Consider the following 16,683-nt stretch of genomic DNA (forward strand, 5'->3'; position numbering starts at 1 on the left):
ATATATCTGATAACCAACTTTTTACAATTCAATTCTGAAACACTTCTTATCGTTGGAAGGCATATCACACATATCGCGATGATTCAAGCCCGTAATGAATTTTTACAATGGTGTAGCGGACGGCAAGATTGAACAGCGGTTCGTTGAAGTGCGCTACTGCGTTGAATGAACACTTGTTAACCGAGCGGCAGAGAATCTGTCTCGAACCGATGGTTACAGAAGGGCCGCGAATTTGATAATTATGCAACATAAATTATAATATATCTTGTGAATTTGCAACTAAATGTCCGGAGAAACCGTTTGTCATCATTTCCGCAAGTTATGGAAAAAAAACACTCAACTTCAATTTCCCGAATGTGCTGCTAATTTGCGGGAACTTAATGCGCGAAATAATGCTAAATATTGCATTAAAAAAAAACCCCAAGTTCGATTTTGATATGGGCGGACATTGTGCCCGGGAAGACACCTTCGATATTTTATTTTACAATTAGAATAGGAGTCAGGCAATGTTGGCAGAGTCATAACCTGTAGTGACGCTTGTGTGCCGAACAAATCACTTAATACCCCGCCAGTATTCGTACCCGTGGCGACACCTCGAAAAGGCGAGGAGACCGATTTTCCGTGACGTTCAAGCGTACCATCAGAGTAGGCTCGTAAAGGCCGGTTCACACATCTGCCTTCCGAGCTACAGGAAAGACAGAAACGACACGAACGACATGACACCGGGACAACCGTGACACATGATTGCTTGACAAAGCTGCTCATTGCATTATCTGCCACGCTCTGTAATACGAACATAATCGTCCCCTTTGTCATGTCGTTCGTGTTGTTTTTGTCGTTTCTGTCGCTCAAAACGCAGATTTGTGAACCGGGCTTGGGATAATAGACCGACCTCATCGCCAGTTTCGCAATGCCTCCTCTGTCGCAATGAATTGCGGGAACTGTGATCTTTCCGCACGAGGGTAAACGCCACGGTAGTGCACGAGACGAGCCGTCTCGTGCACTACCGCTGCCTCCTGTGAAGTACAACTATGGCTGCGTCACGCACGCTCTTGACGGTTGGTGAGATCGGTCTATTGGTCAAAGCCAACGTTGGTCAAAGCGAACGGCGAGCTCTCGTTTTCTTTCTTTGTCGGGGGGTGTTTACAGATATTGCGTTTTCCTGGTTGATAACAATAAACTATTGATATGTTGGGCCTGAAATATTCGCTACAGTACACACGGATGAGCACTATATAAATAGGATTACGCTTCCAACGAGAGCTCGCGCACGTAGAAGCGGTCAGCTGCCCTATGGCAAAGAAGACGACGTAGGCGATTGAGGAGTTTCAGCGACGATGTCACCGCCCTGGCGGCCGGTCGCCGAAAGAGAAAGAGGGGGATAGGTTAGCTGGGCGTTGGCTTTGTGTAAATGCGTTGGCCACGAACGTAGGCTTATAAACTTCAGCAGCAAGAATATTACGCGGCTCTAATGTTCCGGTACGAGCAACAGAGCTGACACGATCTGTTACGACTAGCTACGACCACCCGCCGCAGCGATGCAGACGTCGAAGGAGCGCAATCGTAGTCAGTCGCCGTCGCCCGACGCAGATCGTTTGGCATTCAGGGCTTTCCGCCCAGGATTCTTCGCTTGTACTTGGAACCGAGTTTTATTTCCTGTGCTTGTGTATGTGCTCAGTGGTTGGATATGGACCTCATAGAGCAGTTCTTCAGACTCAACAGCGACTCAAAGTTGACGGCGGAGGTGCTTGCAGCAACGCTTTCGTTTGGTGCACGGGTGTGACGACTACACGGGTAAAATTTAAGATAGCTGCTAGCATGGCGGGCCATAGTCGCTTTATGTTGACACGATTTTAAGTTTAAGTACTCCGTGGAAAGGCGAATCTATCGCGTTTCTAATCCACCTTTGTTTTTGTTGTTGTTTTTATCACGCACGACCGACTACTGAGCAAATGCTTCCGTACCGATCACGGAGTGAATGTCTTCGGCCTTACATTGCGGAACGCCCAATAAAAAGTAATGTTCGTTCGACGAGAAAACTTCCCTTTCGAGGGTCCTTCTTTGATTGATTGATAATTTCTCCCGTATCTAGGTGCCTTAATCAACACGATCGATTAAGTTTGCTTCCCTAGTTAGGACATTTTGCTGCCACACGCGGCACTAATGCTTGGCACGATGTATGCCACTGGTGGTATTGTGAACTGGTTTACTTCCAAAGCTAAAAGTGTAACAGGTGGGACCATTCAGTTTGCTAAAAATGTGATGATATGGGAATTTCGTCTACAGCATAAGCTTTCCAGATCTAGAATGGGTGTGCTGGTGGCTACAGCCTCAAGGTTTTAATGGACCAAATGGGTGATTACACGGCGATAATGCGGCGGAAAACTGCCCATTGAGTCGGTGAGTTTTGATTGTGACCATTGGTGTGCTGTTGGCAAATTAGGTAATGGCAATCCTTTTCTCTGACCATCTGGCTTTAAGGAACATCGTGTCTAGATGTGCTTAAATATGTTTATTTCAAGGTTCAGTTGACCCCTCTGCATCATTACAAAAAGGCAGTCTCAAGCCGCAACAAACAGTGGTGAATATACAATGCATAATAACAGGCAGTGTCGAGGCGTTTAGTCCGCAGAAGCCAATTTGAACCTAAAAATGATTTTTTTTAGATAGTTTGCATTTGGTGTATACTCCGCAGGGCCTGGTTTCCGCGACCAGTGCATAGTCCACCAAGCTGGTGCGTTGTGTCTTCGTGCTTTTTTTCCTGGGTGGCATTTTCTTCGCAAGTTCTTCGGCGAATGCTATTGAGCCTGAAGAACTGCTCTTGAGGCCCATATCCAGCCACTGAGCACAGACACAAGCACAGAAAATAACACTTGGTTCCAAGTACAAACGAAGCACCTGGGCGGAAAGCCGTGAATGTCAAACGAGCAGCGTCTGGTGACGGCGACTGACTGCGATGCACCCCTTCGACGCCTGCATCGCTGCGGTGTGTGGTCGTAGCTAGTCGTAGCGAGATGATCTTCACTTCAAGCAAGAAATCTTGCCATACCCTAGTCATGATATGGGTGCAAGTGTTCGACGACGTGGGCTCTCTCACGTTGGTGCAGTTGTCATCAAGAAAGGTACATATCAACAATGTTTGGCGTTTGAGGCTGAAACTATGACGCATACTTTATCTAAACCTAAATTTATCGGTCTGCGGTTACAAACATTTTCGTTGACGTTGCTTAGATAATGTAACCATTCAGGCCTCGCATTAAATGGTGTTGCGAACTCTTCGGTTGTGTATGAAAACCTATTTTTGCCCTAATAAAATACATTTTCAAAAGGACACGTGCCTTCTGCTGATACATATCTTTCAATTTACAATGCAGAGGCAAGAGAAAATTAACTGTGTACACCTACCACTTAGCATACGCACCTTTTGCCATTCATTCTTGAGCACACTCAAATATCAGCTTAGGTTGCTCTTGTTTCAGAAGCTTTGCCCTCTTTTGTAAAAAGAAAAAAAAAGTTAAAAAAGCTTTACCTTTGTTCTTTTTTTGGCATTTAATACAGACTTGTTTATTTTGCAGATCGCACACAGCAGATATCACCGTGGTACATACAACTCGAACGGCCGATGAGACTATTGCTATTACAATAAAGCTTTCCACAAGAGCCAAAAGGAGGCTTGTAGGGGTGCACAAGCACATCGAAATGAGATTGGCGCTTCCGGGGCTTGTTTACATTATGCATAAAAACAGGACGATCGGCGACCAGCTGATCGCAATATAACACCAAGGATACCGATGTTTCCATACATAGAACGCAGGATAAAGACCTCAGTCGTCCCTTGTATGCTGTAGCTGTCATACTTTCCATCCAACCGCTTTTTAGCACTATTAACTAGAACAAACGAAGAGTTCGCAACACCGTTTAATGCGAGGCCTGAATGGTTACTTCATCTAAGCAACGTCAACGAAAATGTTTGTAGCCGCAGTCCGATAAGTTTAGTTTTAGATAAAGTACGCGTCATAGTTTTAACGCGCCAACATTGTTGATGTGCACCTTTCTTTGGACCCAAATACATTCGGTTCAACTTGATGACAGCTGCACCAGCGTGAGAGCTCACGTCGAACACTTGCACACATATCTTGACTATGGCAAGATTGCTTGCCTTCGACTGGCTTGAACACTTCATTTGTAGCATCACGGTAGGTCTTGGTTGAAGCGATGATCGTCTCGCACACGTAAACAAACAGAACAGCACGCTTTGTTTAATTTATACGCTACCGATCTACGGACGCCGCAAATCTATCCCCCTCTTTTCCGCCATGTTGGATCGAACGGAGTGCCCCCTATATTCGCTCAAACTCCTTATGCTCCGACTCTATAACAATGCAAATACCTCGTTCATTGGACTTTTAAAGACTACCGAAACCGACAGATTAACCTCTACGTCACTACCTATTTCGGAACACTTGCAAAACGTCAGTTTTGGTATTTCGCGTGCATTACTGGGCACAAAATGAGCCTCACATGTCGCTACAAAAAATGAGCGGTATACTAAGCCACCACTGCGTCGAGAAAAACTCCTTTTAGAAAAAGTTTGGAATGATTCAGCATCTCGCGAGCGTCAAGTGTGCACGCGGCCAAGAGCACGACAGAAAGCAACAATTACGTCCGACCGTCTGGCTGCCGAGCTCCGAGCCTCAGTTCCCCTCCCCCCCCCCCCCCCCCCCTCTATAGGGCACGCTCCTTTCGTAAACCAATATCCGCTAGACAGGCCGAGCACGCGGCCAAACGGTCATACGTGTGCAAAAGGCCGCCGCGCCGCACGCACCACTCCAGCAACGTAAGCGACGTAAGCGCACAGCCAACACCACGCACAGCACACTGCACTGCATGCGTACAAAGAGTGAGGAGCATTTGCGCTTGCGCCACCTGCGCCCTATCCGAAGCGGACACCGTAGTGCGCGGCGAACACGTGAAGAACGCATGACGTCAAGGAGCCAACGCCGCGTCGATGAAAAAGAGAGAAAGAGAAATGTCGTTAGACGTACGAGTAAAACAAAACGAACAAAAAAAGTGTCGACGAAATGTAGTAATATGGTGGCTGAGTAATAAGCTCTGTCGAGCATCGAATGTCGAAGAAACGATCTTCGGATGACACATCGATGAAACAAATGTTGAAGAAACAATCTGCCGATGAAACATCGCAGTGTCAATGAAACAATCTGTCTATGAAACCTTGTTTGACGAACTGATTGCCCATTATAAAACTGCGTGTCAAGAATGACGCGGCTTGCCTCATGAAAAGTGGCGCGCCCTACATGATCGAGAGCGCGACAAAGAACCACATGGGGACGGCCGCAAACCCCCAAACCACTCCAAACCAAACCAAGCAAAGTCATGCCAAAATCAAACCAATCCAAACGAAATCAATCCAAGTACGGCTGCATGTATCAAGATAATGAATGCTGACAGTATTTTATAAAGGCCGAGATGACTGAAAAACAATGCCAGCCGATGATTCTCCTTAAATCGCAGCCTACTCCGGCAAGCACGGTCGATCAACAAAATAAGAAGCAACTCAAGTGAGAAGAAAACTTGGCCACCGCGGCCTCTGTTCATAGAATAGCATACGACTGACAGACACCACTGTCAACAGGGATTATGGTGAGATTTCAAACCGTCGTCACGTACAACCACCCTACCTAATATAACCGTTCTCTCCCCCCCCCCCCCCCCCACACACACACACACAAAATATGGGTCGATGCCCATATGTTTACTATAAATACATTCTGCATAAACTTCCGTAGAAGTACCTGTGGGTGGCACAAAAAAAGAAACGGAGGTGATATGTGTAGTAATTGTTTATCTGTGTACAAATGAGCGAGGTATGCACAGCGAGGCGATGTTCTAATCACTGCGACATTGTCTGTGTAACCTGTCGGAAGGCGCGTTTCTGTTTTCCCGCCGCCCTTGTCAGCAGGCGAAAGTTAAACGCATCCACTTTAGTTAGCTTGCATTTAGTTTCTTTCGTAATTCATCCAGGTTTACGAAATTTGGTAGAAATGTGCGGAGCATAAACATTAACATAGTACATTTCTTTCAAATTGGATTAGTGGCTCAGAAGTTTCCCCGCCGCACGACTCACGCGAAGACAAACCAAAGGCTTGAGAGAAACAAAAGAAAAGCACAAAGAAAGCAACCGGCAAGCGTGATGACCTGTGAGTGTGAGGACCTGTGAGTGTGATGAGCGTGAAGACCTGTGTGAGGACCGCAAGGACCTGCGAGTGTGAGGACCGTGAGGAGCTGTGAGTGTGAGGACCTGTGAGTGTGATGAGCATGATGACCTGTAACAGTGGGGACCGTGAGGAGCTGAGAGTGTGAGTGCCGTGAGGACCGTGATGACCTGTGAGTATGAGGACCGTGAGGATCTGTGAGTGTGATGACCTGTGAGTGTGAGGACCGTGAGGAACTGTGAGTGTGATGACCTGTGAGTCTGATGATTCGTGATGACCTGTGAGCGTGATGACCGTGATGATCTGTGAGCGTGACGACCGTGATGATGACGGCGAGTGAGTTTTGGTTTTGCGTTGAGCCGTGAGGGTGAGTCCGGGTGATGATCCTATTTTGAATAAATCGTGATCGTGAGTGGGCGTGAGTTCTGATTGAGGAAAAAATAGTGATCGTGAGTTTGAGTGAGGACAGCTTAAAGTGCCGACCTATGCTTGTGTGTCCGACAATTCGAGAGTGCGGATAACTGATAGTCACTAGCTGCGGGTTTATAGAGATTACACCACCGATTTCGAAATGTTTGGATACCAATTTAGGCGCTGAGAGTTTTAGAAACGCTAGGCGTGGCCAGTCCCGAGCATGCCATTGTCGCTTGACAGTCAATAATAAAGCAACATTAGCCAATAAGAACGCCAAGAAACGAATCATAAAGCGAGAAGTGTGGACATGATTATCCACGCACCGCGTCTGTTTAGCTGTTACTCATGTAGGAATAACATAGCACTCACAAGTAACTCTGAAAAAGCGCACAGATTCAGCTCGAAAAGGACGTCAGCCTCTTTTGAGTCAGAGTCTGCATTGATTGAACGTCTGTTCCCAGCTGCCGGAATTTGCGGACATCCCAATCGTGTGTCAGTTGTTCCCACACCAATCGATGAGGAGGGAGTTGTATCTGTTTAAGCAAGAAATACTTTATAAAATATAATAGCACCGTTTACCCCCATTTTCTAAGAAAAAGTCGCGTAACATGTTTTTTTTTTCACCTTGTCAGTCACGTGTGTTTTATATTTTTCACGCGGAAAGAAAAAACAGCAATGCATTTCATCCTGGAAAATTCTACAAAATATCTTTTGAGGCAAAAACAAGTATGTGTGACAATCGCGCATTTTTCATGAACACCTTAAAAGCGTCGTGGATAGATCAAAACGGTGCTTTAACGCGTACCAGAAGTGACGACATTCATGACGGATGCGTCCTAGTTAAAAAGAAATATACATTGTTTACTTTGTTTTTTTCTTCAATACACTTCTTTCGAGAAAATAAGATAGAGGTTGATTCTAGCGTACTTTTATTCCCTGAATCTGAACGTCACGGTTGTTTTCACCGCAGGTGTACCTAAACGTTTCAAAACACGAAACACCTCCAAGTCGTGACGTCATAAGAAGATCTTTCGACCGCCAAGCGCTTGTCCTTTGATGACCACGTTCGCAATTCCAAGCTTGCCAGGTTTATTCCCCCGCCCTGGCACCGGTCGCGACATCTTTTCTGCACTTTTCATATATAGCAAGTGCAAGTGCAAGTGTATATAGTTTTGATCGACGCTAAAGAACCACGAGAGTGGAGAATCCGAAAGCGTCTCTTGTGGCTCCATGCTCCGGGAAGGAGGGCCTTCAGCAGTACTTTTAAAATAACTTTCTGTAGCCGCCGTACACCGATTGAAACATAATTTTTATAGTCGGAACCTTGGAGGTCAAATGAAGACAATTTGAATGTGATTCCTGAAATAGAAAACCGGGCATCAGCTTTCTTTTAAAGAGTCACTGCATTGAAAAAAAAAAGATATCTTAAATGGTCTAGATGGGATACATATATTAAAGAAGATGCACCACGAAAAACAAAAGAGCAATATTTACGCTTTGTCCCTCTTGTTTCCCTTTTCCAGGGATTATTTTCGTCAACATTTACGCCGCTATATGCAATTTAGCTGCCCAAGGACGGAGGGCGCAGTTCAAAATGTCCCGCCCCGTGCCTACATCTCTCATTGGCTTTAGAGGGAATTAATTTGCAAAGGTTGCTTGTAAATTTGCATTTCCGTGGTGTAATAGTATTATAATCGACTATTTTTTTTATGTTTGAGAGGCAAATAATAAAGGTAGAGTCATTACTGTTTTCAAATGTATTCCGATATTGCTTTTCCAGCTTTGGTTTGAAACGTTAGCAAATCTGACTGCCGGCGTCTGCGAAGTACTGAGAGAGTAGCTCTTTGAGCTCGTCAGTCTCTATAAGCACGAGCGGTTTTGCGGTGCACAAAGCTGTGTAGAGAAAGACCTCTTCAACCTACGTAATTTGCAGGAAACAACTGTCGCAAGTACGCACCTTCGGAAGCGCTGCGCGGATACTCGTTTTCGTAGTGCGACTGGCCTAAGCTTAAATCCCCGCATCAACAACTATGATCAATCTGGGTTAATTTATTTCTTTTGCGGATGTTGATACTGAATAAAAATGTTGGTTCCGTTAAAAGCGGCCTCGCTGCTTCGTGCACTGTCGTGATGGCGACGTGCATGTATTCAATACCGACGTGATAGATACACAGATAATAATTTGCGAGCTATTTGGCTAGAGGCAATCGGTCGTTCGGCTCCATCAAGTTTGTCTAGGTATGTTTCAATCCTTTCGCCGCGAAAGGCAAGTAGTTTGCAAGTTTTTTCAGTGCACGTGGAGTAACAAAACAAACATTTTTTTCGTCGCGTTTTAATTCAGCGTCATGATACTTATTCACCTTGCTCGCGGATTCCATATGAAAAAAAAAGCAAGGGCAGTAAAACCCTTTAACGGCGTAATAAATACACAAAGGAAATTGATTTTGTGGCACCATAATGGGAGCAAAATAAGTGTCCCAAATAATATTTCAAAAATATATTTTTGAAATATTCCGCTTAAGCCGACTTCCGGCTTGAGCGGCGTCGCCTTCGGCGTAACCGCGCGTTGCATTATGGGACGTTTCCCATAATGACGTCACTCGTGACGTCACATGTGACGTCACGAGGGTCGCGAGTGTTGTCACGAGGGCCACGAGGGAGCAGGAGGTGGAGGCAGAACAGGGAAGTTTTTTCCCCTAAGCTTAGCGGGAAAACATTCCCCGCTAAATTTAGCGGAAACATTTTCCTGCTACATTTAGCAGAAAAAATCCCCCGCTGAATTTAGCGTAAAAAATTTCCCGCTAAATTTAGTGAAAAAAATTCCTCGCTAAATTTAGCGGAAATATTTTTCCGATAATTTTAGCGGGGAATTTTTTCCCTTGAATTTAGCGGTAAATGTAGTGAAATTTTTCCGCGTAATGGGAGGAAAGCAGGAGAGGAGGAGGAGAAGGGAGGAGGGGAGCCCGAGGGGCACACATTCTCCTCCGTACCCTTCCTCCTCATTCTCAAGAGCTGCGCTCTAATTCAGTATCACAGGGAGTTGTAAACGTCTTTCTTTTTATTTTCTTATTTCATCGTTATTTTACTGCTCCCCCTTTTCCGTGATCCTGCCAGTTACGGCAGCGCCAGCCTTGTTCCTCTTTTGTTCCGCCAACGGGCGCAAGCGTGTGGCGTAAGCCCAATAAACACGTTCTACGGTATCCCAGTGTTTGGTGTGGTCTCCCATCCACCGGAACCTAACGGCAGGCAACGGACGGACCCGGCCGTAGCCGCCATAGCAGCGGACTACGGAGTGGGTGTTGCCTCACAGCGATCAGCAAGGTAAGTCGAAACCCACATTTTGCAACCGACGAGTTAAGGGCTGTTTATACTCCGCCGTAACGTCAACGAGCGCACGCGCTCGTTCACGCTCGCTGTCGCTGTCTCCGAACGGATTGTCTACACTCCAACGTCCAGTTGAATGTGGCGCAGCGCGAGCAGCTCGACACGCGACAGCGTAGCGTACGATGGACTTGGACATGCTCTACGTTCAACGTTGGACGACGCCGGCGCCGACGGAGGCTATCCCAGAAGCCCTCGCGCGAATGCCTCATTCAGGAATTCGGTTGGCGGAGCCGACGGGGCCAGTGGGAGTGTGCGAGATGCTCATTTCTGGGATCTGAACCTGTCGTTCTTACCGTGTGTCGTCTGCTGCTGAGTTCCCGTGTTGGCGTGCGTATTTAACGTTCGTGCGCTTGACTGGGTGGACGTGTGCGTGGACGTGGACCGCTCCGAGGAAGCGCTACCCTCGATTCACGTTAGGCCTATCTATCTATCTAACGAGCCGCTCGGTGGTGGTGGCCCGTGATGTTGGGTTGCCGGCAAAAGCTGGATGCTCGATGACGCCTCAAAGGTAGGGTTAATTATAATTAAGGATGGCCTAATGTGTGTGCTATTTATAATCATGCGCTAGTCGCAGTCACTAGCAGTCGTTCCCGATCGAAAAAGCGTCGTCGAATGTACGGGAACGGCGGACACAGTGAAACCTCTGTACTATTTAGCCGGCCAGAATTTTTCAATGGGGCTGTCTCAGCTTGTAAACGGTCACAGCTTGTAAACGAGAGTAGCGGTACGCGACGACAACTGGACTGAATCTTGTATTGTTTGATGGGCTTTGTAAAGTGCTTTATAATTTGTAATTGCGTAATTTAGGTATCGTCCGCTCTTTTCGGTGTCCGTTTCTTAAGTCAACGTGAAAGTCTACTATGTTGGTAACACACCGACTCTCTGTCAGAAAGGGTCCCTGTAGAATATCGAATGCATCGATTTCATTGAAGCATTCCGGCAAAATCACCGGAGTCGCTTGGCACGATTCCGGCGAACCTGCGAAGCAGCTAGGTTCGACAGACGCGACGCAATATCTAGCGGTTTCTAATGTTTTTTTTTTTACATTTGTGTGATATTTAGGAGAAAATAAATGCTGGTTTTTCACTCGTTATGACCATCATTTGCTTGTTTTTGGACTGCTAACCGGCACCTCGAATGGTTGTTTTGAAGTGTGACATGAAAACACGGAGACGAACAGTAAAGATGTTCTTTCTTGGAGATTGCGCCGGGACCCGACGACCGAGGCAGCTGATGGTCGCTGACGAAGAGTAAAGCAGACAGGACTCCGCGGATAGGGGGAAGAAAAAAAAAAAACACGTCTATTTACAAGCGAAGCTAATTTCCGAATGTCGCCGCAGAAGATTACACCACATGCTGTCCTTTTCGTCTTCCTCTTCTCCCAAAATGTCCCCTGCCCCAGCTCGCACGAGCGTCGCCAGTTCACCCACACACCGGGGCACACGTGCAAACGCAAACACGCCAAGAGCCTGTTCCCGCGTCCTTTCACGGTGATGGCGGGCCGATTCTCACACCTCCCGACTAAGTATATTTTTTAGACCCAAAATGTAAAAAATAATATTTTACAACTAAACTCAAATACGTACGCATATCAGACACATCTTACACAGTGTTTGTGATTTAACCCGTCAGAATCCAAGCTATCAAAAAAATTTACACCAAAATGCAAATCACACGTCAGTAAAGTGACTCTTACTGCGCCCGCCAAGGCTCCAAAGCAGTGCCAAATCTCGCGCCGAGACTACCGCAGCATCTAGCCTCCTAGCCTAGGCCTCTTTGCCGACAGGTCATTCAAGCCACCCAGATTTCGGCGGGGCTTGAATCGGACGGTGTGTAGCTGGTTCCGGAATTTCTCCGCGCAAGAGCGACGACAGTCTATACTCTGTCTTGATTTACGAATCAGGAAGGGGCCTCGCAGGCGGTCGCCGTTGTCGACGTTTTCTGCACTCACAGTTCTCTCATACGTGGCCGGCTGGCAGGTGGTCGAGTCTTCATCGGCGTCCCTAGCTATATTGTGGGACATATTCATCTCGAAGACGGTGTCCTCGTCGCTGTCCCCGCTTTCCCTGACATCTTCACCGGCCGGCTGTGACGTCAGCCACCTTAACAAGATGTCCGACTTCATGTCGACACCCACTTCTCTGCCGTGGTCACTATCAGCTTGCCAGAACGCCTGCCGCCAAAGCAAGATATTCGGTTCTTTCTCGTCGTCGACGTTCACGTTCTCGTCGTGATCATCCTCCGCTCGAAGAAACGCCTGCCGCCCAGGCAATAAGTTCGGTCCTTCGTCGTCATCCACGTTCTCGCCATCGTCGTCCTCGGCTCGCCGAAACGCCTGCCGCCCAGGCGATAAGTTTAGTCCTTCGTCGTCGTCCACGTTCTCGCCGTCATCATCTTCGTCTTGCCGGCATTTCCGCCTCTCGGAAGATACCCTCGGTTGTTCTTTGTAACCGCCACCCATGTTCTCAACGTGGTCATTTTTGTCTTGTAGGAACTTGTGCATTTCAGGTAAGATGTCGGGACCGGCCTCGGCGTTGGCGAATTTCACACGTGGGTCGTCCTCAGATCGCTGGGATGCCTGCCGCCCAGGCCAAGTGCACGGCCTTTCGTCGTCGACGTTCACCTGCTCGTCGTGGTCATCCTCGGCTCGCTGGGACGTTCTCCAGGCACGCGAGACGTTCAGCTCATTTCTGCCGTCAACGTCCGCCTGCACAGACACGCAGCCGCGATTGTTCTTCGACGACCGCTCCGTGTCGTCGGCCTGTAACAGAATCTGAGGCGCCTCGCGGATTGATGGGTCCCACATCTTCTGACCTTGGTGGTCCAAGTTGTTACCGCCGGTCTTGCCCACCACGGTCGTCACCTTGTCGGGCTCACGGCTGCAATCTTCCTCCACTTTGACTTTCTTGGCGTCTACTTTTTGCTTTTGAAACAGAAGTTCTTCGTCTGGTGTCTTCGTCCGGGGACATTCGCGGGAATAGTGCGCCAATTCCTTGCATTTAAAACACTTCACCCGTTAATTTTCAGGTACGATGCCCTGCCTTGGGCTCTCGCGTTTTTCCTTGAGACAAGTGGTGGTTTCAATAAAGGGCCTCCAGACCTCAGCTCGCGACAGTCCGAGCTCTAACAAGACCCGTTCTTTGACCGTACCATACCCACTTCTCTCACCCGTGTTCACCCTATTCACTAGTGCACGCATGCTCTCCGTGAAATAAGGTCGCACAAGATATCCTCTGAGCCACTCAGGGACCTCATATGTCTCGAAGACGTTTTCTACGCCATCAAACCAGCTCGGCACTAATAAGTCGGACGACGGCATGGGAGTCAGCACTCCCTTCATCAATCTCGAAAAGCGAAAAACTTCATCTCGGAGGTTGAACTCCATGCCGCCTCCACTGGCTCGCCTTCGGTTTTCTGAGCGTAGATGTTCTAGTTCTAGCTCGAGGCCTAACAGCCGTTCTTTCTCCCTTACTAGTTCAATCTCCTTTTCGATTGAGCTGTATGATCGGACTCCTCCTTTCCCATCCCCTTGTGTCTGCGAGTTTGCCATTAATCTACTCAAAGGTGACAATTCACCTGGCCCGTCAACATTCCAATTCCGAACCCTATCCTGCTCTGGCGTTAGAACCGGCATCTGCCACTCTGCGCTGTCTGTATCCATGGCGGGCACACGTCAAAGAATCACCTTACTGTAAGGTCAACGACTGCCGCTGGATCATAGATGGAGCCCGCTCCTCAGAATAGTCAGGCACGAAAATGATGTCCGAGCTGTAGACTCAAGCGTTCCTCGCTGGAGTGGGACGGCATCCGGTCAAAGGTAGCTCTGCCACCACGAAGTAGCTCGGTGGTCCAATCTTCAAGGAGCCCGGTGGTCCAATCTTCAAGGAGCCCGGTGGTCCAGTCTTCTTTTTAGAAGGCTCCACCAATGCCGCGTCAAGTCGCTGTCCGCTGATTCCGTTGTGAAGATCACGCCGCCGGGGTCCGCTGACGCAATCCTGTCGACTGCGCCAGTAAAGATGTTCTTTCTCGGAGATTGCGCCGGGACCCGACGACGGAGGCAGCTGATGGTCGCTGACGAAGAGTAAAGCAGACAGGACTCCGCGGATAGGGGGAAGAAAAAAAAACACGTCTATTTACAAGCGAAGCTAATTTCCGAATGTCGCCGCAGTAGGTTACACCACATGCTGTCCTTTTCGTCTTCCTCTTCTCCCAAAATGTCCCCTGCCCCAGCTCGCACGAGCGTCGCCAGTTCACCCACACACCGGGGCACACGTGCAATCGCAAACACGCCAAGAGCCTGTTCCCGCGTCCTTTCACGGTGATGGCGGGCCGATTCTCACACGAACCACACTGACTACTTGCCTCTCGGCTAGGTGGGGCAAGCTATCTCCCATAGATAACCCGTACAGACGATGCGGTGCCACAGAGACGCGCATGCACGAAGTGGGGCACTTCGTTGGGGCGCGCTGGACTAGCATTGTTCTACGCTGGACTGTAAACACCATCGTTCGGGCGCTTCTCGGCGCGGCGTGGTGGCCGACGAACGTCGGACGTCGGTCTGCGTCGGCGCGCATTGCGTTCGTCGACGTTGAAGTATAACAGCCCTTTACGGAGTGGGTATTTGCCTCACTGAGGACTTTGGGGTAAACTAGAATCCCACACTGACGCCCCAACGTGTGGCCTGTCCGGCGACTGCAAATAAAGCAGCACTTTCGCAATGACACCGAACCGCCCCGGCCTGCGCGCGAGGAATTGTGGGAGAGACTGCCCCTCGCCTGGCCGCTCTGCCTTGAGACCGCATTGCCTTGTCGCTTGTATCCTCTTAATCCTCTGTTTTTTTATTGTATTACCTATTTTAGTCTATTCCTGTGTATTTCTTATTGCTTCTAAGTGTTTTCATTCTTTTCTGGGCGCGATAATTCTTGTATATATATAGTATGTCTGTCTTTATTTTGCCTTGTTCGACGGGAGCGCCGACGGACAATACGCTGCTTCGCGCGTCGTTCCCCGGGTGATTACTACCGTTTCTACCTATTCCTGTCGCGTTGTTAGCTGTTAATTTTGATTAATTTGGCCCTCATGCAGTCGACAGAAGCCGTTTGTGAACACCCGCGCACATGTCACAGGGGTAGGCAGAGCTCTGAATCAACAATCACAACGCGAGAGCCGAGTGCGGTGTGATCTGGCCGCCCGCGCTCGCTCCGTTGACTCGCAGCGTATGCCTTCGAGTGCCGCTTATACTTGACCAAGATACAGGACGCGGCATTGTCGCCGCGAACCATTTGTCCGAATGTCTGCGAAGCTGAGGCATCTGCAACGCAGCGGCACCTGACGACTGCGCGCTGTTGCTCGATCCCTTCGCAAACGCCGACGGCTCAATGTCGCGGCTTGAATGCCCTTATGACATGCCTTCTTAAACTATCTGCTAAGCGTTTGTCAGTTGCCAACGTCCTTTTTTAAGCGCAGATATGTGTTGCCGCGAATCATTTGTCCGAATGCCTGCGAAGCTGAGGCACCTGCAACGTAGCGGCGCCTGACGACTGCGCGCTGTTGCTCGATCCCTTCGCAAACGCCGACGGCTCAATGTCGCGTCTTGAATGCTCTATGGCATGCCTTCGTAATCTATCTGCTAAGCGTTTGTTACTTGCCAACATCCTTTTTCAAGTGCAGATATGTGTTGCCGCGAACCATTTGTCCGAATGTCTGCGAAGCTGAGGCATCTGCAACGCAGCGGCGCCTGACGACTGCGCGCTGTTGCTCGATCCCTTCGCAAACGCCGACGGCTCAATGTCGCGGCTTGAATGCCCCTATGGCATGCCTCCGTCATTTATCTGCTAAGCGTTTGTCAGTTGCTAACGTCCTTTTTCAAGTGCAGAGATATGTTGCCGCGAATCATTTGTCCGAATGCCTGCGAAGCCGTAACACCGTTCGTCATCTCCAACGCTACGGTGCCTGACAAACTGCGCGCAGCGGCGCGAGCCCTTCGCAAGCGCCGGTAGCCCAACGTCGCGGCTTGTATGCGCTTATGGTATGCCTTCTTAATCTATCTGCTAAGCGGTTGTTGGTCGCGAACACCGTTTTTCAAGTGCAGAAATGCGCTGTCACACAGACAGTTATCTTGAAACTCGTAGTTCCTTCGATAATTTTATTTCTCTACTCAAGAAGTCACCTCAAGGTATTTTATTTCTTCAGGTCACCTTCAGCAGCAACATGCCCGGTGATACAGTTAGCTGTGTGCCAGGCTTTGCAAACAATACTGCCAGCGCACAACATGTTTTCTGGCACCGCTTTCCAAAAGACAGAGTCCTGCGAAACTTATAGGTGAAGACAACTGCGTGCAGTTGTCATGCGCCGCAGCGTTGGATATGCCGAACGGCGTTACAGTTTCGCAGGCATTCAGGCAAATGATTCGCGACGGCAAAGCGGTGTGCTGTATCTTAGTCAAGTAAGCGGCACTCGAAGGCACACGCTACAGTGCGAGTAAACGAAGCGAGTGCGGGCGGCTAAATCGCACCGCACTCGGCCACTCGACTCTCGCGTCGCGATTGTTGAATTAGAGTTCTGCCTACCCATATGACATGTGCGCGGGTGTTCATAAACGGCTCCTCTCGACTGCACGCGGGTCAAATGAACCAACATGAACAGCTAACAG

At 48.7% G+C, this 16,683-nt stretch overlaps 1 pseudogene; it reads right to left on the bottom strand.

The window, feature by feature from the left end:
• Positions 1 to 16,683, bottom strand: part of LOC115317929 — a 29,553-nt pseudogene that overhangs the window by 6,934 nt on the left and 5,936 nt on the right.

The sequence above is a fragment of the Ixodes scapularis genome, unplaced genomic scaffold (assembly GCF_016920785.2).
Source record: "Ixodes scapularis isolate PalLabHiFi unplaced genomic scaffold, ASM1692078v2 PGA_scaffold1__304_contigs__length_218370807, whole genome shotgun sequence".
NCBI lineage: Eukaryota > Metazoa > Arthropoda > Arachnida > Ixodida > Ixodidae > Ixodes > Ixodes scapularis.